The following is a 26,069-nucleotide window of genomic DNA, read 5'->3' as shown; positions in this document are numbered from 1 at the left end:
ATAGTCATTTCTTCTTTTGTAAATTCCCAAATCATGTTCTTTGTCCACTTCTACATAGTAAGAATACTACCCCATTGTTAGTTACATCTACAGTCTTGCAAATGCTTTTCCCAGTCTGTATTTGTCTTTTAAATTTGTTCACAGTATTTTTTTCTATTTTTGCATGCTTGTTTTAAAAAAATAAATACTCTTAGAAGCAGTTTTTAACAAGTAAAAAAAAATCCATTTGGGAGACAGAAATTTTGTCAACTTTTAAAAAGTTTTCACATGGCTGTAATTTTCAGTATGGACCTTGGAATTTGGAAGCTCTCTTGCAGTTTTTTTATTCATTGAGTGTCTCTGTGTGAAAAGCAGTAAGCTAGCCATTGGCGGGGGCGGCGGCGGGGTACAAGGATGTTTACACGTGATCCCTGTCCTCAGATCTAGACAAAGGAACAAACAAAACAACAACTACACATGGCTGAATATGAGTGAACATAAGAGGATAGGATAGTATTACAGTAGCTTTGGAATTCAGAATTTGAAAAAAATGGTTGTTCAGTGGAACTTGTGGGAAGATGTGTGGTTGTTGGTGAGCCAGTTGGTTGGCTTCAGTGGCATGACTGGTTTAACTTGGGGATTAGACAAATGTGCCACCCTCAATTACATCCTGTGTCGCCTTTAGGGTATATATCTATTCTGATCCAGTAATGAACTCTCATTTGGAGCAGAGTACAGACTTGATCCTACTAATCCTGGCCATCAGGATATTTTCTGTACTCAAATAAAAGCAAGGACCTGATCAAACACACTCTACTAGGAAGAATGTCTGCTGACCTCTAAGACTTCCATCAAAATCATAGCTTGCCAAGGTGTAAGCTGACCGCATCCTTTAGAGGCATGTGGATCAGCCAGCTGGCAAGCCTTGGCCACCACTCTCCCCAGGCAATCAGCCAACAACCCAGCACTCCCAGCAAGATTCATTCCCACTGCAACATTTGTTTAATTTTATTTTTTGAGGCATTCTGTTAATTGGGACATTTTGCAAAGTCTTTCAGGTGCTTTGAAGTGCCCATTCTCCCATCAATTTCTGGTGAAAATTTATAGTCCTGTCACACGCGTCTTCAGCAAGAAACCTGTACAAAGACCGAAGTTGATTTTTTTTTCTTTACCTAACTCAGTGTAGCAGAAATGAGGCAGAGGAACTGTCAGTCATTTCTAAGAATGACAATTTTCACTGCTTGACAATCTTAAATATAAAATTCCAGCTATTTGATGATATGCCTGTGTATGGCCCATCCCCCAGATCCAGTGATAAGTGTCAAACAGCAGGTTTAGGGCCCTTTGCTTAGGCATGATAATTTAGGGAAAGAGTTAGCTCATCAAAATTGGCTGGGCGCCCTGTTTTCATATTATCCAGACAGAAGTCACTGAACCACAACTTTGCTGCTTAGAAATAGGCACCAAAAGGGAGGGAGTGCAGGAACTGTGAATAGTTAGCCAGTTACCATATTCAATCATGAAGTGTACTTTACACTCAAGGATAAACTGATACATGTTAAATTATGCTTGAAGAAATGTCTGGAAGAGCACTCGGGAGATCTGCTGGCTGAACTCTGGTCTTCCCCAGCCAGGTGACCTTTAGCAAGACCCAGGACTCTTTGAACCAGAGGTTCTTCACATGTGAAGGAGAGTCCAAATAGATGACTTCTAAGTTCCAGAGCTTCACGTTTTGAGAACTTGATTGAAAAGCCACATTAATCATTTCTATGTTCAGGTACACCCTACTTTTATAAAGTCACTTTTTAAAACTGTAAACTCGGGCTTCCCTGGTGGTGCAGTGGTTGAGAATCCGCCTGCCAATGCAGGAGACACGGGTTCGTGCCCTGGTCCGGGAAGATCCCACATGCCCCGGAGCAACTAAGCCCGTGAGCCATGGCCGCTAGGCCTGCGCGTCCGGAGCCTGTGCTCCGCAACGGGAGAGGCCACAACAGTGAGAGGCCCGCATAAAAACTGTAAACTCATAATTCATTAAGTAATTACTCTCTTAAGTCTATATAGCCGATTCAGCAGAGTATACCCTCTGTCTCATCTTAAGAAGTTCGCATGCTCCAAATGGGTACCTGAAGTCAGAGTAGAAATCCCCACTAGATAAGATCACAGAGGCCCAGAGTACTATGGGGATTGGAAACCCAGACGTGATCCTTTCCAGCTCTTCTGTTCTGAGACTGACTCCATGCTATTTGTTTGGAGATTGCAAGCTGGGTTTCATGGAACAATTGGCATTTAATGAGAACCTTGAATGAACAGTGAGATTTCCAAAGAGAAAGGTGAAATGGAGGAAATTCTAGGCAGAGAGAACAGAATAAACACAGATGCAGACCCAAGAAATTTTGGACAATATTTAAAGAATTCCTGAATTCAAACACCTAGAGACAACAAATCCAATTTGTTTGCAATCCAGGTTAAGGTATTAATTTATCTTTTCCACAAATATCGATTGAACACCCATGCTTGGTGTGGTAGGACAGCTAAAGATGTCTCTGGAAGTTCAAATATAGGGTTAAACTAGGTTTCTAAATAATAAAAGAAATATATGCATATTTTGCACAAAATATGGAAGACAGAAGAGGAAAAAGAGCTAAAGTAAAAATCACCCACCTGGGGCCTCCCTGGTGGCACAGTGGTTGAGAGTCCGCCTGCCGATGCAGGGGACACGGGTTCATGCCCCGATCCGGGAGAATCCCACATGCCGCGGAGCTGCTGGACCCATGAGCCATGGCTGCTGAGCCTGCGCGTCCGGAGCCTGTGCTCTGCAACGGGAGAGGCCACAACAGTGAGAGGCCCGCGTACCGGAAAAAAAAAATAAAAATAAAAATTAAAAAAAATCACCCACCTTATTTAAGTTTATAGACTTTGAAGGTAATATCTTACCTAGTACACAGAATCAAACATATAAATTTGGATGAATACAGAAGCAATCACTGATTAGCTCAAAGCAACATTTAAATTGATCTTTTCAGTGAAAAGGCTTAGAAAAAGCAATCTAAAGAACACCTGTTTAGACGCACCAGAATCAACAATTACCTTCTTCAGGGAATGAGGAGTTTTCAGCTACCTTCACTCCAAGGATAGGCAATAGAGTTTAGCATTTTTATTACCATAATCCAGAACATTTAAGTGGGCCAGAGGAAAATATTCACACCCACCTCTTAATCTTGAACAGGAGGCAAGTCCCTTAAGGCACTCACTTAATTAGCATGGGCTGGGGCTGAGGGAGGGGACACCCTAGGATTCTTCACTTGACAATTTCCCTTTAAGAAATATGGGCTCTAGACTTTAGAGTAAAAGAAAAACTAACTCCAGTCTCAACCATGTGACCTGAGAAGACTAGACAGTGAATCTGATTGGTGCAGAGGTGGAAGAGGGAGAGTTGATACCTCCACATGGCCTCTAGTCTAGAATGGCTGGCGCTTCCGCGGGGGGTCAGCTTGAAGCCACTAAAGCTGGCACCGCACAACTCCAGGGAATGGGAACGTCATTCACAGAGCCTGTGATGGGAATGTCAAGTGGGAAAGCTTGCCTTCACTCCTGCTGCCCCCTCCTCAGATGGCTTCCTAATAATATTCAGTAGTAATAACAATAACAGCTGGTATCCACTGAGTGCTCACTATGTGCCAGATGCCATGCATTTGACGGGCAAAATCCCATTGATTCCCATGAGCAGGTAATATTAATATCCCAATTTTGTAGATAGTAGGGTGAGCATACAGTAAATTTATTATCCCACCTGGGGCGCTTCTGAGAGAGAAAAGAGGTGCTATTACTAACGACACTGGGACAATAGGTGTAAACCAAGACTGACTCAAGTGAACCAGAGAATGTGGTCACCCTATAGATAAGGGGGCCCAGGTGCAGAATCAGGATCAAGGGTACTTTGTAATGTCAGTCTCAAAATGTTTCTATGGAACAGCTTTCATCTTTGTGCCAGGTCTTCCTGAGCTTTAAATATTTTCATCTATCAAATGGACTTAATGGAACGACTTCATACAGTTATATAAGGATGTAATCAGAGCAAAGCACCTACAAGGTATGTAGGAGCTCAACGTGTTAGTCACTTAATCAACCTCAGTTACCTTCTCCAAACTCCCTCTAGAATCCAGGCCTCTTTGGGACCTCAGGCAAGCCCCTTTACTTCTCCGGCCCTCAGTTGCCTCATTCATACAAGAATGGGGGTGGATTAAAGGCAAGACATTCTTTTTAACTTTGACCTTCTTTCTCCTCTGGTCTCTGGAGTTCATCTTTGTTCACTCACAGCAGCAGGAGGAACACCCCTCTCCTCTGCTTTTAGTTCAGAGAAGGGGTTCCTTTTGTTTATGCCTACTTGCATTCTCTAGTGCTTTCTCTAGGAGGTTTAAAATGGTGGCTGAGGGAAGACTTTCTCTCCCCCATTCTCTTCTTTCCATTGCCTTTGCTTGTGCTGGAACTCCTTATGTAGATTGCCCCTCAATTGGGGACAGAAATGCCAGGGAGCAGCCGATGAGCTAGACAAGGAATCCCATTTGGATCTGGTCAGGTGGAAGTTTTTCCTCTGCAATGTATCACCTTGTCCTTTCTTGGGACCACCAAATGTCTGTACTAGGAAAGATATGTCACAAATTGCATTCAGAGGTCACACAGTTATGCCAATGCAAGGGCTATTTTTCCGAAGAATAAATGTTGGAATTGAATTGAGAATTAACCACCTCAATGAATCAAAGGCAGTGGAAGGTGGGAAAAGCTCACAGGGCTTATGGTATGAGATTGTTCCTTGTGCAAATTCTCAAGACAGTGCAGCCTCCAGCACAGGCAAGGTCACCCAGGTGTGCCTTCTTCTTTCCTTCCTCCCTCTCCCTCCCTCCCTCCTTCCTTATTTCAAAGATGTTAGTTGAACACCTCCATGTTATATTCAGGAACCATGCTAGGCTTTGAGGGTTGGAATAAATGAAAAAACAGACATGGTCTCTGCCTTCATAGAGCTTCCACTGTAGTAGTGAGAGAGATGTAATCTAATGACCACACGAAAACGTGTCAGATTAGGCCTCTGAGAAGTGCCATGGAGGAGAAATACAGGGTTCCATGGAGAGGTTTGACCTAGTTAGAGAGGCTGGGCAAGGTCTCCCTGAGGAAGTGATGAGGCTCCAGCCGAGACGGGAAGGATGAGTTGGCATTCCGGGCAGAGGAAGTAGCTTGTGTAAAACCCCTGAGGTGAGAGGAAGCTCAGAGGGTTTGAAGAACCGAAAGAAGGTCAGAGTGTCTGGAGCCCTGAGAACCAGGGGAGAGGGTGCAGGATGGGACTGGAGAGGGAGATGGGGTCCAGACCACGCCTGGCCCCCGGAAGCCCCTGTAAGCATTCAGGCTTTTCCTCAAAGCCACAGAGAACTTGTGCAAGTGTTCTCATCAGGAAGGTGAAGGATCAGAGTTTATTTGAAAATGATCACTCCAGGAAAATGGATTCAAAGGTGGCAAGAAAGGAAGCGAGGAAATAATGAGTAATGGTAGTTAATGTTTATGGAAACATGAACCCATGGACCCAGTATTGTTCTAGGAACTTTATACACATTATCTCTTCTAATCCTCATACAGACCTAGAGGCTATCGTCCCCTCTTTTCACAGAAGAGGAGGTTGAGACACAGAGCAACTGGACCAACGTTGGTTGGCAAGTGCAGAAACCAGGCTGTGACCCAGTCAGTCCATCTGTTGAGTCCACTGTTTGATCACTACAGCACAGAGGCTCCTTCCTGCCTGTAGGCCAGGTGGAAGACGGAGCAGGGGTTGCACCAGGCTAGTGTCTGTGGACAGACCCTGGAGCTATTAAGTGGTAAGAATTGACAAGATTCAGACCAGAATTTGGGGGGCTGGAGGGAGTCCCACTTCTGCGTGGGTAAGAAGGTGAGAAGGGATGCGGCTCCGGGTCTAGAGATCCTGCGAGGGGCCAGGCTGGAGGTGGAGAGCATGATTTGGTTGAGGGTACTTCTTTACAGCTCTGCATCTAAGGAAAAGAAAACAGCTTTGATACTTCACTGTGAGCATTCATTATGTTTTCTTGCTTTCTCTTCCTCTTACTGGGAATTCCATGAGATCTGCTAAGAACTAACGACTTTAGGTCTCTTCTTTGAAAAACTAGACAGATGCCATTTCTCTTCCTGCTTTATTTACTTATTTGAATTGATGTTTAATTCTTTTAGTTTCTAAAAGTTTTGCTTTCACTCTGACTGCACTCCTAGAAATTCTGTCTGAAGATTACTTGGATTCACATGCTCGTTGATTTTATCCCCCGCGTCTCAGAATTAGAGAAAAATAGCCATGTTTTCTAGCTTCCAAACACTTTCTTCTGCCAACAACTGACATTCTTCATTCTGACACTGGTCAGCCCTGAGCCTTGGAATGTATACATAGCTTCATTTCAACAATGTACTTCAGGTATATACATGTTACAATTTCTTAGACAATACAAACTGTACTTGTCTATAGCTGCCACTAAAGTACATTTTATTTTAATTAATTAATTTATTTATTTATTTTTGGCCACATTGGGTCTTCGTTGCTGCACACGGGCTTTCTCTAGTTGCGGCGAGCAGGGGCTACTCTTTGTTGCCGTGCACAGGCTTCTCATTGCGGTTGCTTCTCTTGTTGCAGAGCAAGGGCTCTAGGTGCACGGGCTTCAGTAGTTGTGGCACATGGGCTCAGTAGTTGTGGCTCGCAGGCTCTAGAGCACAGGCTCAGTAGTTGTGGCACATGGGCTTAGTGGCTCTGTGGCATGAGGGATCTTCCCGGGCCAGGGCTCAGACCTGTGTCCCCTGCATTGGCAGGCGGATTCTTAACCACTGCACAACCAGGGAAGTCCCTAAAGTACATTTTAAAATACACAGTTACTTTAGTCTTCCCTCCAGGATAATTTTTGGACAATTTCCTAAAGAACAATCTTTTCACAGATTTCTGGTTCAAACCACTAGACTACAAAGGCCAATTTGGCAAAGTTGTTCTCTCTCTCTCTCTCTCTCTCACACACGCACACACACAGTTTTAAAAAGGAAGATGAAGTAATGTACTATTGCAAAATTTCTATAAATTCTAAAATATATCACCAGAGGGACAGTTCTAACAAATTAGTCAGAATTGTAATTTTAACTCTGTAGGGTACTTCTGGCTAAGCTATTTGTCCCTAATGATTCCACAAAAGCAGCCAGACTCCATTTACGCTTCTTTGTTAAAATGCATTGTGAGATGAGCGTTGATGGTGCCTTCATTAATTTGTGCAATGATCATTTGGCACGTACTATGTGCCAAAGACCGCGGCAGGGGGCAGAGTGATGTTCTAGGAGGGCATAAACTCCATCTTAAATTTCAATCTTGGACTTCCCTGGTGGCGCAGTGGTTAAGAATCCGCCTGCCAATGCTGGGCACACGGGTTTGAGCCCTGGTCTGGGAAGATCCCACCTGCTGCAGAGCAACTAAGCCCGTGCGCCACAACTACTGAGCCTGCGCTCTAGAGCCTGCGAGCCACAACTGCTGAAGCCTGTGCCCCTAGAGCCCGTGCTCCACAACAAGAGAAGCCACCGCAATGAGAAGCCCGCACAACGAAGAGTAGTCCCCACTCACTGCAACTAGAGAAAGCAAAGACCCAACACAGCCAAAAATAAATAAAAATAAAATAAATTTATTTTAAAAAATTTCAATATTGTGGAGGAATCAGAACTAAAGAAACAATTACATTACAGAGTTTCTGGAAGTAGAACGCTTTAAGCTGAGACCTGAAGGATGAGTAGAAGTTATCAAGGAGACAAGAAGAAAAGAGACCTCCAGTTAGAGGGAACCACATATTAAAAAGACTCAGAGTGAGCAAGAATAGGGTATGAAAAAACTGCAAGAAGTTCAGTAGGGCTGGATCTGAGAATGCAGGGGGGTGGTTGGTGAATGAGGCATAGTGAATGGTCTTGAAAAGTCTTGTAACCATGTTAAGGAATTTGGAATTTATCCTGAGGGTAGGGGTTGCCCATTAAAAGGGTTACAGCAGGGAGTGTGGAGAATTGATTGAGGAGAAGCTGTTGTAATGATAGAGAAAATGATGGCCTGAACTAGGACAGTAGCAGAGGGGGCAAATTCATAGGGTAACTGGAAGGTTGGCTATGGGAAATCAGGGCAGGGGGAAGGTGACAGGATGACACTCAGGTTTTGGGTTTGGCCAACCAGATGGATGACAGAGCCATCCACTGAGAGAGAGAACGCTGGAGGGGAGACAGGTCTCAGTATGCTGAGGTTGAGGTACCTGTGGGACACCCAAAGTAGATGACCAGTATATAGTTAGTTCTTTAGTTAGTTAGTTAATTAGTTGAGGGGTCTAGACTAAAGATACAGACATGGTAACTAAAGCTAGCTGAAGGAATAGATGAGTGTGCTCAAGAAGAGCTGTAGGTGCCCAAGAAGAGATGTCCAGTGATTTTAGCAACATGGCGGTCATGTGATTTTGAAGGGGCAAGTTCGCGGGGCGGGGGGGCCGAGGTGGTGGTGAAGGCAGAAGCCAGGTTGCAGAGTGAGCACGGGGGAAGGAACAGTGTAGACAACTCTCTCAAGAAGTTTAACCATAGAAGGGAAAAGAGAAGCAAGGGAGGGCTTCCCTGGTGGCGCAGTGGTTGAGAGTCCTCCTGCTGATGCGGGGGACGCGGGTTCGTGCCCCGGTCCGGGGGGATCCCGCATGCCGCTGAGCGGCTGGGCCCGTGAGCCATGGCCGCTGAGCCTGCGCGTCCGGAGCCTGTGCTCCGCAACGGGAGAGGCCACAACAGTGAGAGGCCCGCACACCGGAAAAAAAAAAAAAAAAAAAAAAGAGAAGCAAGGGTGACTGCTTGGCAGTGGTTTAAATTTAGGGGACTCTGGTGAATTTAAACATCAATGATAAAAACTTGGGAGGGAGAGAGGGGCTGAGCGTTCAGCAAAAAGAGGCTTGATATTGGGGGAGGCTGGGGAGGACATCCAGGGACTGGGAAAGGAATAGAAAATGTGAAGGAGTTTGAAGATGTTCTCACTGAGGTTTTTATTTCTGTTACTGGAGGGCAAGATAATCGGTTAAGCATGAGAGGGAGTATTTGCAGTATTAAAAGGGTAGAAGAGAATGGAGGTTTTCTTTTAAAAAAATAAAAATGAGTATTTTTTAAATTAAAAAAGAAACACATGCCATGATTTTGAAAAATCCAAGAGTATACAGTGAAATGTAAGTCTGTGCTGTACCCCAGCAGCCCAGCCCTCCAGCACTTCTTTCTGGAGGCAACCCCAGGGACCTGTCTCTTGAACCTCCTTTCAGAGATATTCCATGCCCTGTTCTGAGCCACATTTTTTCACTTAACATTTTATCTTGAAGATGGTTCCACATCAGCACAAAAAAATCCACCCCATTATGAAATATACTTTCTTTAACCAGTTCTTGTACATCTTGGCTCACAGTAGGAAACATCTGTAGGGACAGAATTGCCCTCTCAAGATTTACGGGTCAACCTGAGTGGCCATGAGGTGCCCAGATTAAACATCATTTCTGGCTGTCTGTGAGCATATTTCCGGATGAGGTGAGCATTTGAATCTGTGGACTCAGTAAAGTAGATCATGTTCCCCAATGCGGGTGGGCCTCATCTAATCCACTGAAGGCCAGAATAGAACAGGAGAAAGGAAGAATTCATCCATTTTTTCTTGCCTTATTGCCTGACTTGAGATATCTCATCTCATATTCTTCTGCTCTGGGACTGAGATTTATACCATCAGCTCCCTTGGTTTTCAGGCCTTCAGACTCGTACTAAATTACACCACTGACTTTCCTGGGCCTCCAGCTTGCACACAGCAGATCGTGGAACTGCTCAGTCTCCATAATCACATGAGCCAATTCCTCAGAATAAATCTCTTTCTATATATCTGTGTACATCCTGTTGGTTCTGTTTCTCTGGAGAATCTTAATACAATATCCTTTCCATTTTTCTATTGGGTTGTTGGTCTTTTTCCTACCGATTTTTACAAATGGAGAAGGTTTGCAATAGTCTCCATGGAAGAGAAGAAAGGCCCAAAGCGGGTTGGTGTCTGGGGCAGCAGCCAGGCTCCTCCCTCTCTGCAGCAGAGCTAAATACAGAGCTCTGCAGGCACTCCTTGAATTGAATAGGTTTTCACTGAACTGCCTGTTTGCAGCCCTGGCCTGTGATTTCTTTCTCCAGAAGGATTACAATTCCCTGAGGCTATTGCTGACCAACAGGCCTGCGGTCAAGGAAGGAAGGAAGGCCCCCATTCTGTGAGTTCCATTGTCGGCCTGTGAGCGGGTGGGGGAGAAGTTGCTCAAATCCCTGAGTCGGCCTGGGAAGGGACATGGGGGCCTCCTTGCTGGGCTTGGTGTTTACTCTGGGCACCAGTTTCCCGTACTTGATCCAAAGGGTGTGTCCTTCCAGGCCTGGAGTGAGCCAACCATGCCAGCCCCGGTAGATGCCAGTCTCCCGGACGCAGCTCTTGATGCCCCCACCACCAGCTGGCTGCCCTCACACACAGACTGTCACCTCAGCTGCCAGCCACCCTCCTTGACCACACACAGTCCTAGGCCCAAGGGCCTCAGGGCAGGGGGCTGAGAAGGCTGAGAATGAAGGGTGAGGCTGATGCTTCCCTGTCCCACAGGTAGCCGGCTACCTCCACCCTTTTGCATTTCCCAGAGCCCCACAAACAGGTTCAAAGCCTGAAAGGTGTGAGAGGCCACTCTAACTCCTAAACTCAATGCGAAGCCAAGAAAGCACTTTTTCCCAGAGCAGAACTTACAGCTTCCTGCTACCCATGAAAACTCCAAGTGGTGTGAATTGTTTTGTAAACTCTCTTATCACACATACAAATCATACAGTTAAAATGACCTAAGTAATGAAAGGATAGAAATACATTTTAATCCTTCGTTAGCATATGTGATGTGCCCGGTGCTGTGCTAAAAGGCTTTACATACGTTTGGCCCTTACAACAACCCTATAAGGCAGTGAGCAGTGTTATCCCCATTTTACAGATGACAAAAGTGAGGCTTAGGGCAGTTAAGTAACTTTCCCTAAATCATAGCGTTGGTAAATGGCAAGGGAGGCATTTGAACTTAGCTCTAAATGTGGGAAATGTGTAAACACAGCCTTAGACTGTGGTGTGCACCCCTGTTCATCCCCCATCAACAGAGCTGTAGCCAGGGAGGCCCTTACTGACTGGTATTTCATGTTTCTCAATGCTCTGTAGATTCTGCTTCTCCTAAAAAAGAGGCCTGCCTAGGAATTCTGCCCCAGGATACTTAAACCCATCACAGGTTTTCAAAAACAGACTACCTTATTAAACAGGAACTTTATACCAGAGTCTAGTTTGGCCTCTCTGTCTACTGACCAGATGAAGGTCTTGCTGGGGGTGGATGATTGCTTAAACTACTGAAATAGCTATGAAAAGGGGCATTCATATTACAACTCCCAATATTCAAATGCATTGGGCAGTCTAGCATTTTTCAACTTTCATAACCATTGCTTTTAGACTCCACTTCTTTAATTAAAAATAATTTCTTGGAAACCATAAACAAAATGAAAAGACAACCTATGGACTGGGGGAAAATATTTGCAAGTGATGCAACCGACAAGGGCTTAATTTCCAAAAGATACAAACAGCTCATGCAATTCAATATAAGAGAAACCAAACAACCCAATCAAAAAATGCGCAGAAGGCCTAAACAGACATTTCTCCAAAGAAGACATACAGATTGCCCACAGGCACATGAAAAGGTGTTCATCATCGCTAATTATTAGAGAAATGCAAATCAGAACTACAATGAGATACCCCCTCACACCGGTCAGAATGACCATGATTAAAAAGTCTACAAATAATAAATGCTGGAGAGGGTGTGGAAAAAAGGGAACCCTTTTACACTGTTGGTGGGAATGTAAATTAGTGTAACCACTATGGAAAACAGTATGGAAGTTCCTCAAAAAACTAAAAATAAAGTTGCCATATGATCCAGAAATCCCACTCCTGGGCATATACCTAGACAAAACTATAATTTGAAAAGATACATGTACCTCTATGTTCAGAGCAGCACTATTTACAATAGCCGAGACATGTAAGCAAACTAAATGTCCATTGACAGGTGAATGAATAAAGAAGATGTGGTATATATATATACAATGGAATATTAGTCATAAAAAAGAATGAAATAATGCCATTTTCAGCAACATAGATGGACCTAGAGATTATCATACTAAGTGAAGTAAGTCAGAAAGAGAAAGACAAATACCATATGATATCACTTACATGTGGAATATAAAATATGACACAAGTGAATATATCTATGAAACAGAAACAGACTCACAGACATAGAGAACGGACTTGTGGTTGCCAAGGGAGAAGGAAGAGGGAAGGATTGGGAGTTTCAGATTAGCAGATGCAAATTATTGTATATAGGATGGATAAACAACAGTGTCCTACTGTATAACATAGGGAACTATATTCAATATCCTGTGATAAACTGAAATGGAAAAGAACATGAAAAAGAATATATATGTATAACTGAATCATTTCTCTGTACAGCAGAAATTAACACAACATTGTAAGTCAACTATACTTCAATAAAATTTAAAAAATAATAATTTCTTGTCTTCACTTCCTATCTGACCCCTTCTCTTGTGAGTGGAGGTTTAAGCTCAGAATCCTAGCATCGGTGGAGCTTTGACTTTGAGTTAACAGGGGCTGGGATACAGACCCCATAACTAGAATCCTGAGAGGTAGTTTGTTTTCTTTTTCAACCCTCTTGATGGCCAAAAGTGCTAAATATGTAGCTATGTAACAGCTGAAAAGGAAATCGAACACAAAGAAGAAAATGACACAGCCCTAACCCACAATTTAAAAGGCAAACATTCAAAACACGTGGACTGAGGAAGTCTTTTTTTTTTTTTTTAACCTTTTACTTCATAAAAGTTTCTAATGAAAGGCCTCATGGAAAATTTTTTAAAGTTTTAACTTTTGGGCTTCCCTGGTGGCGCAGTGGTTGAGAGTCCGCCTGCCGATGCAGGGGACACGGGTTCGTGCCCCGGTCCGGGAGGATCCCACATGCCGTGGAGCAGCTGGGCCCATGAGCCGTGGCCACTGAGCCTGTGTGTCTGGAGCCTGTGCTCCGCAACGGGAGAGGCCACTACAGCGAGAGGCCCACGTACCGCAAAAAAAAAAAAAAAAAAAAAAAAGTTTTAACTTTTACTGTTTAGGTCGATGCTGATCAGAAAGTACTACCTTTCCTTACAACACACAATATTACCAGGGACGTTGATGGAGAACCACACAGCAATGAGTACATGTTCCTCTGGGTAAAAACTACTGCAGTCCATTAAAGGTCTGCAATTTTGTAAAATGGTTCCAATATCTGTTTCCCCTTTGTCTCTAGGACCCCAAATTTAGAGAATTCTTTCAAAATTTCTCAAGCTGCAAGTAGTGCATGGCGTCTCAAATGAGAAAAATGCCAAAAGAGTACTTTGATTTTCAGTGCTCACTAACCAGTGAGTTCCTAGTTCGTTATTGTATCTTCAGGGTAGGAAGAAATGAAGCTTTTTTCCACTGGCAGGGGAGGGGACCCAATCATAATTTTTAGTTCCTAATAAAGAAAAGTGCAGCCAATTTAAATGGCCCCAAATAAATTATTGTTGAAACTAGCATTTTTAAAAATTGATATGTTTAGAATCTAAAGGATTGGTACTAATTTATGAATAGCAAGTCAGAGAGGAAGCTGAAATAGGCCTGACTTTCCGGGTTGGCCTCGAGGGGCACAGCATGGCCACTCCTGTCGGCTCCTCCTGAGCAAGACAACAGAGATGGCCCACAGGAGGTTTCTACGTTTTGAGAAATATACTTCCTAAAGTCCTGGATTCTTTTTATGTTCTGTTTTTTCTCTTAAGAGGGGTAGGTGTATAGGGGCAAACTAGGAAACGGATGGGGAGAAAGGAAAATGCATTTCCAAGTTAGAGAAAATGTGTGCCACAATATCCCAATGGATGTGAACTGAATTTCATTGGCAACTGCATCTACAGTCAGAGCAACTAAACAAGGTGACTTCAAGAGGAAAGTTCCAATTTCTGCAGTGCTGAGATTAGAGATCAATGGCAACTCCCTTGAAGGCCTGGGAGCTGCTCCCTCTGTTCTCTTTCCTCCTCCACCCTCCTCACCCCTATTCCTTCCCACTCTTAGACTATCCAGTACTGTGATGTTAAGAAAACCACGTCTAAAGAACATATTCTCCCTAAGAAGGGCATTACATTGTTAGAGAGGAGCCAACAGGGTCTTTGGAGACAGGCCCAGGTATGAATCCTGGCTCTCCCCCATACAGGCTGTGTGTTACAGTCAGGCTACTTAACCTCTCTGAGCTTTAGGGTGTTCATCTGTGAAATAAGGACAACAGAACCTACCGTGTGTATTTTTGAGGGGACTGTGAAGAAGTACATAAATGAAAGCCCTTGGAGTCAAACTGCCCAGATTCTCATGTTTCCCTGACTACTTTCCAGCCGTATGACCTCTTGTAAGTAACTAACTTATATATGCCTTAAATATGAGTTTCCTCATTGTAAAAACAATAACGCCCACCTTGTAAAGTTCTTTTAAAGTTTCAATGAGATTGTTGGTACACACTTTGCAAATATCTGGCACACAGTAATGCTGGATGAATGCTAGCTGTTATTAAATAACATGTGTAGAGTGCCTAGGACTTAGCTGAGAAGGTATGTTCTATAAGCAGTTGCATCTACTAGTTTGAAAGCTGTAACGTTATATTTTGATAAATCTTCAACTATTCAAGCTAAATGCACACAGTCATATATCTATAATTTTTCAGAGTTTTACTGAAGTATAACATGTGTAGAGTGCAGACAACTTAAGTATAAATTTAATTATATTTAACCCTGTTTTAGGTGATTTAAAAAGCGAGAAGCTTTCTCTGCTGAATCTGACAAGTAGAAGAAAAGAGATTAATTTGTCTGATTAAAAGACAGGTTTATTCTGAGAGAGAAAAAGTGCAATATTCAATACACACAATTATTTACCAGCAAATAGCATACATTTTATTCATATAATTACCCACTGTCTTCACTCATATCCCAAAGATTTCTTGGATTCACTAGAACATTTGCAGTTGTTGCTAAGCAGAGGCAATATTTTCATAAAAGTGCCTGTGAGTTTGACCTCTGTAGCACCCCTGATTTAGAATCTTAAATTTTTTTCTTTAATTGATTACATCTTGCAGGAAGTGCAACAGATTCTCTTGAAAGAGCTTGACAGACAGATGTTTTGCATCTGAGTGAAGCGTAAACACCAACATCGCTTAGCTTTGAAAAGTTTTTACTCTGAAAGATTTGGCTGAATTCACCCATTACAAGCAAATGACAATTCCTCTTAGCAACTCCTCTACCTGGCAGTTGACATGTTTATTTTGACAATGATTGTAAAGCTCATTCTGATTTCCAAAACATTGTGAAAAAGCATGTGTCTTAGAACTGAGGAAGCAGTATTTTAATACTTTGCAACATACATTTCACCAAAAGCAATATGGGTTGTCTGTGTGTAAAAAAAAAAAATTGTGCAGGACACTGTGATTATGACTCTTTATTTGGCTTCATATTTTGGGAGCTAAGTTGTAATAGGAGCCAGAGATTCAAAGTGAGGAGTCTTGAGTGTTTTCTCCAATACAAATATCACTTCAAGACAACTTAAAGTTTGATATTAATAATCATCATCACTTTGGAGTATCTGCTCTGTGCTAGGGACTGTGCTATGTACATTATCTCTCCTAGTCTTTATTAAAAGTCCTATACAATCGGGGCTTCCTTGGTGGTGCAGTGGTTAAGAATCCACCTGCCAATGCAGGGGACATGGGTTTGAGCCCTGGTCTGGGAAGATCCCACATGCTGTGGAGCAGCTAAGCTCGTGCACCACAACTACTGAGCTCGCGTGCCACAGCTACTGAAACCTGCATGCCTGGAGCCCATGCTCTGCAACAAGAGGAGCCACCACAATGAGAAGCCTGCGTACCACAACAAAGAGTAGCCCCCTGCTTGCCGCCAACTAGAGAAAGCCCGAGCACAGCCATGAAGACCCAATGCAGCCAAAAATAAATAAATTTTAAAAATTAAAAAAAAAAAGTCCTATACAATCGGTATTATTATCATTTTTTACAGACAGAGAAACTGGGGTTCAGAGAGATCATTGTTTAGGCTAACTCACCTATGAGGAAGATCCTGACTTTGAACCCAAGCCTGTCAGACTCCAACACCTAGACTCTTTCAAGTATACACAATAGCTTTCAAGGTTGTGCCATGTTAAATATATTTAGTGTACTCAGAATACCAGAAATGACTCCAAAGATCTGTTGGGGTAGAGGGAGTGGAAAGAGAGATAAATGTTTATATCCATATGTGTGTGTATATATATGTATGTCACACACACAGACACACACAGACACACACACACATCAGTTTGTTAGGGAATTTCCTTTTGTTGAAGCTGTGTAACGAGAAAAACCTCACTGTTGTAAACTATTGGAGAAAAGGTCAGACTAAATTAGTGGAAAGTATGAATTTTAAATTCATTTTAAATAAAATAGATTTTCCAAATGCCTTATGGATTTCAAAATGGATTCCCACTCATTCTCTTATTTCATGCTCATAACAACCCCTTAAACTAGGCAGAGTTGGTATTATCAACTTAATTTTACAGGTAAGAAAAGTAAGGGATGAAAAAGCTAAATGTCTTGCCTATGGTCTTAGAGCTATTTAGTGAAAAACTCACACCTCCCTACTGCAGGGTGACCTAATAAATTCCTTCTGAATTATCAGATAATTATCGGATAAGAATGATATGTATTCTTATATTAATTATTCATATATAAGATATTGCCTGAAGTGCTCCAAGATTTATTTCAAACATTCCCTTTGTAATCTCATTTACATCATTCTTCTGCACTACTTAGCAAGACAAGGTTTGCTAAATGCAGGAAAATTTCTGCCCAGATCCCAATCAAGTTATTATAAATTCCAAATTAATAGGGTCTAAATAAATAAGAGCTTATTATGGGGCTAAAAGCTGATAATGTTATTTGTTTCTGATATCTTTTTTCATTTGCTTCAGCCCCAATTTGTGCATTTTATCTACTGCATTTTTTTGTTTGTTTCCTCATTAGAGAAACAGGGCAAGAGAGGCATACAAGGAAAGAATTACTTGTATATGAATAAAATTAATAACCTGAAGTTATGGAAGGGAGTAGAGAGGCATCTTTTTGGTATTTTATCATAATGTTTAGTAACAGCAATTTGTAGTAACGAAATAACTAATCTTTACTCCTCCTGGGTATGTGTTGTGTTTGTCGCTTTATGCTTAACTTACAATTTTTTTTATTACTCCATTTGTTAAATTATTTAAACTTACAAGGCAACCTCTAACTTATTAATGGTAAGGCAGCCTTCTGAAATGGGAGTCATGCAAATAATTATTTCATTTTTTTATCCGCATTTTTAAGGGGGTCAAGATATTTTTGTCATTTACCCTGGGATTTATAGGGACTAAAATGCTCGTGATAATTCACCACTGGGGACAGGTAACCAGCTTGAACTCTAAGTACCGTGAGGACTTATCTCCCTAAAATAAACTTTATATAAAAGTCATCTGGATGGAAATGTGCTTTTCCTCATGCTGGGTTTCCTTATGCTTTTAAAAGAGTCCTAAGGGATTATTAAGATGAGTGAGAGACAGGCCAATAGCATGAAAGGCCCAGTGCTCTTAGAGATATTTCTTCTAAGATTAAAAAATAATGAATTTTTTTGTTTGCCAGGTGTGAAGAATAAACACTCCTGGATTCCCTCTGTTCTGTGGTTTTCCCTCTAATCTACAAACACACCACAAAGGCTTCTCTGTTTCTTCCCTCAATCACATTTCTCATTCAGACATCCTTCCTGTTTGGGGTTCTATTTCTTACTTCCATTTGGTTCTTTCCTTTCCTGTATGGGCTTCTAAGTTTGTTTATTTTCAGGTTTCTCACATTTTTCTATTTTTGAATTGTTTCTTTCTGCAGGACAATCTCTGTGTCTTGCTCCTTCTTCGTTTTGCTCCCTGTCTGTTCTGTACCTGGTATTATTCATCATCTTCGTTTCTATTTATTTCTTTCCTCCTAGCTCTTATTTCTTTATCTCTGGCCCCTTATTTCCTCTCCTTGATTCTCCTGTTCCCATCTCGATGCCCTTTGACCAAACATCCTCTCTCTACCCCCTGCTTAGGGCAGTTGAAGAAACATTCCCGACTGGAATGGAATAGAAAGAATAGAGTAGAAAGAGAATAGAAAGGTGGCTGACTGAACCTAGGAAGGGTGTGTGTACTCGTGTTAATGACTTCCCCATCCTCTGTTGGTCCCCGGCCGGTCTCCACCACTGTCTGCCTGTGTCCCAGCCGGGATGAGGCAGCATAACGGGAAGGAAGTAGGAGAAAAGGTGAGGGCTTGGGGCCATGGAGACTGCGAAGCCGTTCCTTAAATACCAGACCGCCTGGTCAGCATTCATCACAGAAACTCTACAAAACAGGATTATTTTCAAAGCACAGAACCACTCAGATCAGCTTCCCAGCAAGCCAGAATCTACGCTCCTCCATCTAAAACTGAAGTAAGTATAACCAGAATGTTTTCACTTGACCCTGAATTACTTTAAACCTACCTGTGGGAGGGTGCTAATGCCCACTTCCAAAATAAACATCTTATTTCTCATGACTTGGCTCTGACCCAGCTCCACCCTTGGCGTTTTTTATTTTAAAAATATTTCCAGATATGTTTATAAATAAATCACGCCTCTTAACACTGCCTTACTGCCACCCAATTGTACAGCGGAGGAAAAATCCGTGACAGTTAACACTGTGGAAAGTTTGCTTCTCTCTCATCCCTCAGAAAAAAAAAAAAAAAAAAAAAAAAAGGAGAAGCATAATGAGTATTTAAAAGCCAAATGAACAAGAAGCTCTCAGAAAAACAATTTTACCAGCCCAGCAGCAGTAGACAACCAACTGCACAAACAACGTGACCTTTCTTCCTTCCCCTCCTGCCACCTGGGGTGACGACCAAAGGGCATTGTGTGCCGTCTGGGACGGCAGGGACCTTGGGAGCCCTGCTGAGGACGGATGGTGACAGAGCTGACTCCATTTCTCCTTGTTCAGGCAGGTGTCAGTTTGTTGATTTTGAAACTGAGTCCCAGGGAAAACACCTTGCTCTTCGAATTCTTCAAAACAACAACAAACCTGCACTTTTCACATGCTTTCTATTTGGACAAAAGCAGTCTCTTTCTTAGGCTCAGGTACATTGGGGAAAATACCCTAAGTTTATGACATTGTTTGCTAGGATCCCCTCTGAGGTCAGTCCTGGCATGCCTCCTGCTGGGGCCTACTCTTGAGACAAAAGAGAGAAGAGCTGGGTCTTAGGACAAATGAAAACAAAGTCTCAGGGCTGAGGCCTTTGTCTAATTCTGCACTGATTGAGTTTGGGTCTGAGCAGAGGGGCACGTCCCCAGGCAGCCAGGAGTCCTTCCTGTAAGACAGCTTCGAGCTTCGGGCGCCGGGGTGGGGAGGGGGGGTTCTGTCCACTCAGGGCTGCCATCGTGTGGGGACGTCTTGAATCAGGGGCCTCTCTTTAATAACATCTAAGGATTTTTTTTTCCTGGTTTCAAAAAGATCACAAAAAGGATGTGCCGAGAACTGAATCAAATAATAGAATCACAAGCACACACCCCCCCAAAGTTAGGAATAAATTACATTTGGACAAATATACATACAAAAATTATGCAAAGCGTTCCAATTTTAATGCTCATGTCCCTCCTCTAAGGAAGTTTTAAAATAAAATAAAAAGAAACAAATAACAAAAATAAAACAAGAACACACAAAAAATCCTTGGCCGGATAGAGTCCAGTTCCTGATATTCTTGAGATTTTCAGGTTCTGTTTTGTTTGTGGCCCCTTGTGCCCCCGATTCCAGCCTCTGTGGTTGGCATTAGAAGCATCACTGTCTGGTCTCAAGGCTTTCATCCCCTTTGGGGAGACCTGTCACCATCTTGTCTCCATTTGCTAAAAGGGTGGACTTTAAGCAGCTGTGTGCACAGTGTTAGCTGCTGCACAGAGACAAGCAGTGGCCAGAGTTGGAACGGTGTGTTCCCTGCCAGCCTGGGCTGCACGCTGGACGGCTTCTCCTTGCCCCACCACAGAGGGAGGGGCTTCCTTGCCCTGCATCCCACAGGAAGAGAACTACCTCCAGGCCAAGTGTTCCCAGAAAAACCCACCACCATAATAGAGAAGCCGTGAACTCCTCTTACTCATTTTGTCACACAAACATCCCATGCTGGAATACGCTGAGGTTTCACTCTTACTCCATTTTCTGACCATTGTTAAGGACATGTGACTAATGCTAGATGTATTAGTTTCTTAGGGCAGCCATAACAAAGTATCAAAAACTGGGTGGGTATTTATTTAATAAGTAGGAACTTTTTATCTCACAGTTCTGGAAGCCAGAAGCCCAAAGTGAACCTGTTGGCAGTTTCACGCTCCCTCTGAAGGTGCTAGGGAAGGATCTGTTTCATGCCTCTCCTAGCTTCTTGGTAGCCTCAGGTGTTCCTTGGCTTATAGATGAGCACTCCAGTCTTCTGTCCTCTCACAGTGTTCTCCATGAGTCTGCATCTTCTTCCCTCTGTGTGTGTCTGTTTCTGTATCCAAATTTCCCCATTTTATAAGGACACCAGTCATATTGGATTAGGCCCCACCCTAATGGCCTCATTTTTAACTTGGTGAAATCTACAAAGAACCTATTTGCAAATTAGGTCACTTTCTGAGGTTTGGGGGTTAAGACTTCAGCATATTTATTTTGGGGGACACAGTTTGGCCAATATCAGTAGATTACCTTGTTGTTTCAACATTTTCCCAACTTACAAGAAAGACTACTCTCTCTTATTTTGTGGGTCAGCCTATGGAATGTTCTGTTACTACAGTAATAACTAGATTCAAACAAATGGCAAAGAGCTGCTGAGTAGGTTCAATAGCGGCTCTGGCTTTAGAAACTTCTGCTTGGCCACTTCCCCCTGTGTGGGCCTTCTCCCTCTCCTCTTCTGGTTTCCCTGAATGAAGTGGGAATCTGATTTGTACTTTCAGCCGAGGTTTCTCTTTTCTAAGCTCTTCTCCAACACTGGGACACATCTGAGCTGCTTCTCATTGTAATAGCAGCTCTCACCAGTAACAAAAAACGTATCCTCATTAGTGACGGAGGGGTGGGAGGTGCTGGAAGATGTGTCAACACAGGTATCATTGGTTGCCCCATACCGATTCACACCCATTTGTACAGTTGTGATATAAGGTTGAAAGTGACATTTAAGTGTTTCAAAATGCTGAGATGAAAAGTAATTGAAAAAATCAATTGTTAGGATTGGATTGTGAAAGCATTTTCTTAAAAAACAGAGCATATTTGGGTTAATGAACATCTTGGGTTCTCCTAATTTTCTAGGCAATAATCATAACAAACCCATGATAAAAGTCTTAGCCTCCAGGACTTACACATCAATGTGGTTAATCACCTTTTATTTCCATAGCACTTCTGCCCCACCAGATTCTCATATCAACCTCCCAATGTAGGGCAACAGAGAGGATGAGTGGGTGAGAAAAACAATGAGGTTCAAATTGCGGGGGGAATGCCCCCAGGTGGTCTCTGGGGGCACCTGAGCTGGCTACTAGCTCCTTGCACAAACTGGTGGTTCAACTAAACATGCTGATTTTATTTACAGGTTCAGCATCTTGTTTGAATGTTGTTTTTGATTTTTATTTTCCAGTTTTTCTAGTTGGGTAAGGCTTGGGAAGATAAGTTGGATCAGAGGAGAGATTTCTAACCTACTCCAAAGGCTTCCCTAGCAGGTGGGATTTAAAAGGGAAATAGATGAGAGTAAGCTTAGAACATCCAGGTGAGAGACATAGCCAAACCCTCCTTTTTACACAGAGCAGAGAGGAGCCCTTCATGTAAGGGGGAGGGGGACGAATGGATATCCTTTCTTTTTTTACTTTTTCTCCCCTGGTTGGAAAAAGTTATATTTTTCTTTTACCAGCACTATACAAAATTAAGCAGTACAGAGAAAGTGAAGGTTTCTGCAATCTCACCACTTCTCCACTCTGCTAGGAGCCACAATGATGACAGTTCAGGTTATTTCCTTCCAGACTTTCTAACACAAATACTGTACAGGTCTACATCTACACCTATAAGCAAAATCATTAACAGAGTCATCCCATTCTGATCATTCTGTACCTGCTCTTTTTCCTCTTTTTGACATATTTTTCCATGTCAAACCATGAAGATACAACCTATTCTTTTTTTTAAAAAAATCATATTTCATGTTTTAAAATAAAGCAATTCTTGCACTGATTCAAACCATACAGAAAGCTATAAAGTGAAAAGTAAAAGTCTTCCATCCTTTACGCCTAGTCCTTTTCTTCAAAGGTAGTCACTATAAGCTATCACAGTTTCCCATATATCCTTCCAGAAACTATAATTACTACTATTTCCATATATGTACATACAGAAAACTTTTATTTTGTCTGCATCTTGCTTTCTTTATGTAATATATCTTGAGATTCTAAAGAATCTTGAGGTATATATAGATAGACCTCATTCTTTTTAACAGATGTGTAGTATTCCATTGTACGACTGTACTATTATTTAATTAATCAGTTCTCTATTAATGGACATTAAAAATTTTTTTTACTGGAGTATAGATGATTTACAATGTTGTGTTAGTTTCAGGTGTACAGCAAAGTAAATCAGTTATACATATACATATATCCACTCTTTTTTTAGATTCTTTTCCCATATAGGCCATTACACAGAATTGAGTAGAGTTCCCTGTGCTATACAGTAGGTTCTTATTAGTTATCTATTTTATATATAGTTATGTGTATATGTCAATCCCAATCTCCCAATTTATCCCTCCTCCACCATATCTCCTGGTAACCATAAGTTTGTTTTCTACATCTGTGTTAATGGACATTTAAGTTATTTTAAAATTTTGTACTAAAAAGAGCACTAGAATAAACATCCTCATACACACATCTCTCATACAGAATAAAACATTAGTCCTCATTTCTCTACACTGTCATCAGCTCTGGGCATTAGCATTTTATTTATTTATTTATTTATTTGGCATACTTTATTTATTGATTTATATTTTTACAAAAACTGTTGCTGATTTGATTAGTGATATTTTGCTTTAACTTTTATGTCTTTGATTATTAAGGAACCTAACCCTATTTTATATGCTTCATTGCCCTGAACCGCCTGTTCCTGACTTTTCCCTGGGTGTTTATTGGAATATTTCTCTTTTTCTTATTGATTTACAACAGGAGGATTGTCATATGAAAACATGCCTATAGAACTCCAGTGATGGAGCTAAGATTTTAAAAAGCAATTATGCTTTACATATTCATAATTCTCTAATAAACTCAGCAGAGACCAAGTTGATGTTTACACCTGTTAAATTTTTTTTCTAATAGAGTGTAAACTGTGTAAAAAATAAATAAGTAAATAAAAGACACAGGAAGAAAGAACAGCTTGTTTTCCAGTATCTCTTGCCATCTGAGGAGCACTTTTAGGGAGATAGTGAACATGCTAAGGAAATCATCCTTATCTATCTATTTATTTATTTTTTACAAACAAATGAATACATTTATTTATTTATTTATTTTTAACATCTTTATTGGAGTATAATTGCTTTACAGTGGTGTGTTAGTTTCTGCTGTATAACAAAGTGAATCAGCTCTACGTGTTCATATATCCCCATATCTCCTCCCTCTTGCATATCTCTCCCACCCTCCCTATCCCACCCCTCTAGGTGGTCAGAAAGCACCAGCTGATCTCCCTGTGCTATGCGGCTGCGTCCCACTAGCTATCTATTTTACATTTGGTAGTGTATATATGTCCATGCCACTCTCTCACTTCGTCCCAGCTTACCCTTCCCTCTCCCCTTGTCCTCAAGTCCATTCTCTACATCTGCATCTTTATTCCTGTCCTGCCCCTAGGTTCTTCAGAACCCCCTTTTTTTTAGATTCCATATATATATATGTGTTAGCATAATACTTATTTGTTTTTCTCTTTCTAACTTACTTCACTCTGTATGACAGACTCTAGGTTCATCCACCTCACTACAAATAACTCAATTTCATTTCTTTTTATGGCTGAGTAATATTCCATTGTATATATGTGCCACATCTTCTTTATCCATTCATCTGTCAGTGGACACTTAGGTTTCTTCCATGTCCTGGCTATTGTAAATAGAATTGCAATGAACATTGTGGTACATGTCTCTTTTTGAATTATGGTTTTCGCAGGGTATATGCCCAGTAGTGGGATGGCTGGGTCGTATGTCAGTTCTATATTTAGTTTTCTAAGGAACCTCCATACTGTTCTCCATAGAGGCTGTATCAATTTACATTCCCACCAACAGTGCAAGAGGGTTCCCTTTTCTCCACACTTTCTTCAGCATTTATTGTTTGTAGATTTTTTGATGATGGCCATCCTGACCGGTGTGAGGTGATACCTCATTGTAGTTTTGATTTGCATTTCTCTAATGATTAGTGATGATGAGCAGCATCCTTTCATGTGTTTCTTGGCAATCTGTGTATCTTTTTTTTTCGGTACGCAGGCCTCTCACTGTCGCGGCCTCTCCCGTTGCGGAGCACAGGCTCCGGACACGCAGGCTCAGCGGCCATGGCTCATGGGCCCAGCCTCTCCGCGGCATGTGGGATCTTCCCAGACTGGGGCACGAACCTGTGTCCCCTGCATCGGCAGGCAAACTCTCAACCACTGTGTCACCAGGGAAGCCCTGTATATCTTCTTTGGAGAAATGCCTATTTAGGTCTTCTGCCCATTTTTGGATTGGGTTGTTTGTTTGATTTTGAGCTGCATGAGCTGATTGTAAATTTTGGAGATTAATCCTTTGTCAGTTGCTTCATTTCTTATCTACTTAACACTTATTCCTCATAAGCAACTCTTTGCTATTGCGTCTTAAGGTACACATAAATAAAAGTAATAAAACAATCTAAGCCATAGACTTGCACTCATTCTGACTGATTCCCCCCTCAGTCCAAATTACTGAAGTTTTCTTAATAATACTTAAAAACAAGCCCATTTACAGAGCCAGTGACATCATAACGATCAGAACTGCACTCATTTTCACTCCCTCACACATTTTCCTACTGGATGAGTGGCTTCCTTGTTTAAGTATGGAATTCACTGATCATAAAGTGGATTTCATCAGATACAAAATATGAAGAGATGAACTCATGGGAAATGACCCTTGAAATGCACACCACCCTCAAGGCTTGAAAGGATTTTCTATTTCATCAACTTTAGATGAGCCATAGTAATAAAACATAAAATATTATACAAGGATTAGAAAATTAAGAGTCACATACCTCATATTTCCTCCCCAGTCTCGTTTACTTAGCCTAACTCACTCTCAGCATTTACAGCCGGTCCAGTTGGCCTTCCCCCAGGAATTGCACCCCTTGGTTGAGTTCAGGGTTTCTTCTTTGTGCTTCCAGAGCACTCTGCATGGCTCTCTCCTATCACTCACTGTACGATTTTGAAATGACACCGGATGTGTCTCCTCGCAAATTTGACTGCCAGCTCTGCAGGTCAAGGACCACGGAGTGTTCATCTTTGTGCATCTGCCAGCTCTCACAGTCCCTGGCACTTGGTGGGTTCTAAGTAATTACTTGTTTTACTGTGTTATTGTTAATATGTTGAACGATATGGAGAACAGTTTGCTCCCTATTTCACAACTGATTGCCTACCTAACAGCCATCACTGCCCCTTCCCCCCTCTATGCTTGCTGGAGAAACCCTGATTTTGTTTGAACTTTCACTCCCCACAAAGCTACGTGCTTAGGAAACGACTCCTCTTTTCTGGTTCGAGGGAGAGCATGAATGGTGACTGGTCCAGTCAATCTTTGCAGTCCCACTACCCTGGCCTGCGGCCCAATTCCAGCCAATGAGGTCTGAGAGTA

The 26,069-nt window shown here is 42.0% G+C and overlaps 1 long non-coding RNA gene across 1 annotated transcript in view; it reads right to left on the bottom strand.

Annotated features, from left to right (window-relative positions):
- Positions 1–2,646: 2,646 nt before the first annotated feature.
- Positions 2,647–26,069, bottom strand: part of LOC136794007 (uncharacterized) — a 106,783-nt gene continuing 83,360 nt past the window's right edge. Inside the window, exon 4 of the long non-coding RNA XR_010840154.1 lies at positions 2,647–2,792. This is a non-coding gene — a long non-coding RNA (uncharacterized lncRNA). The remainder of the gene's footprint in view (positions 2,793–26,069) is intronic.

The sequence above is a fragment of the Kogia breviceps genome, chromosome 4, assembly GCF_026419965.1.
Source record: "Kogia breviceps isolate mKogBre1 chromosome 4, mKogBre1 haplotype 1, whole genome shotgun sequence".
Classification (NCBI taxonomy): Eukaryota; Metazoa; Chordata; class Mammalia; order Artiodactyla; family Physeteridae; genus Kogia; species Kogia breviceps.
This window is presented reverse-complemented; position numbering and strand designations above follow the sequence as displayed.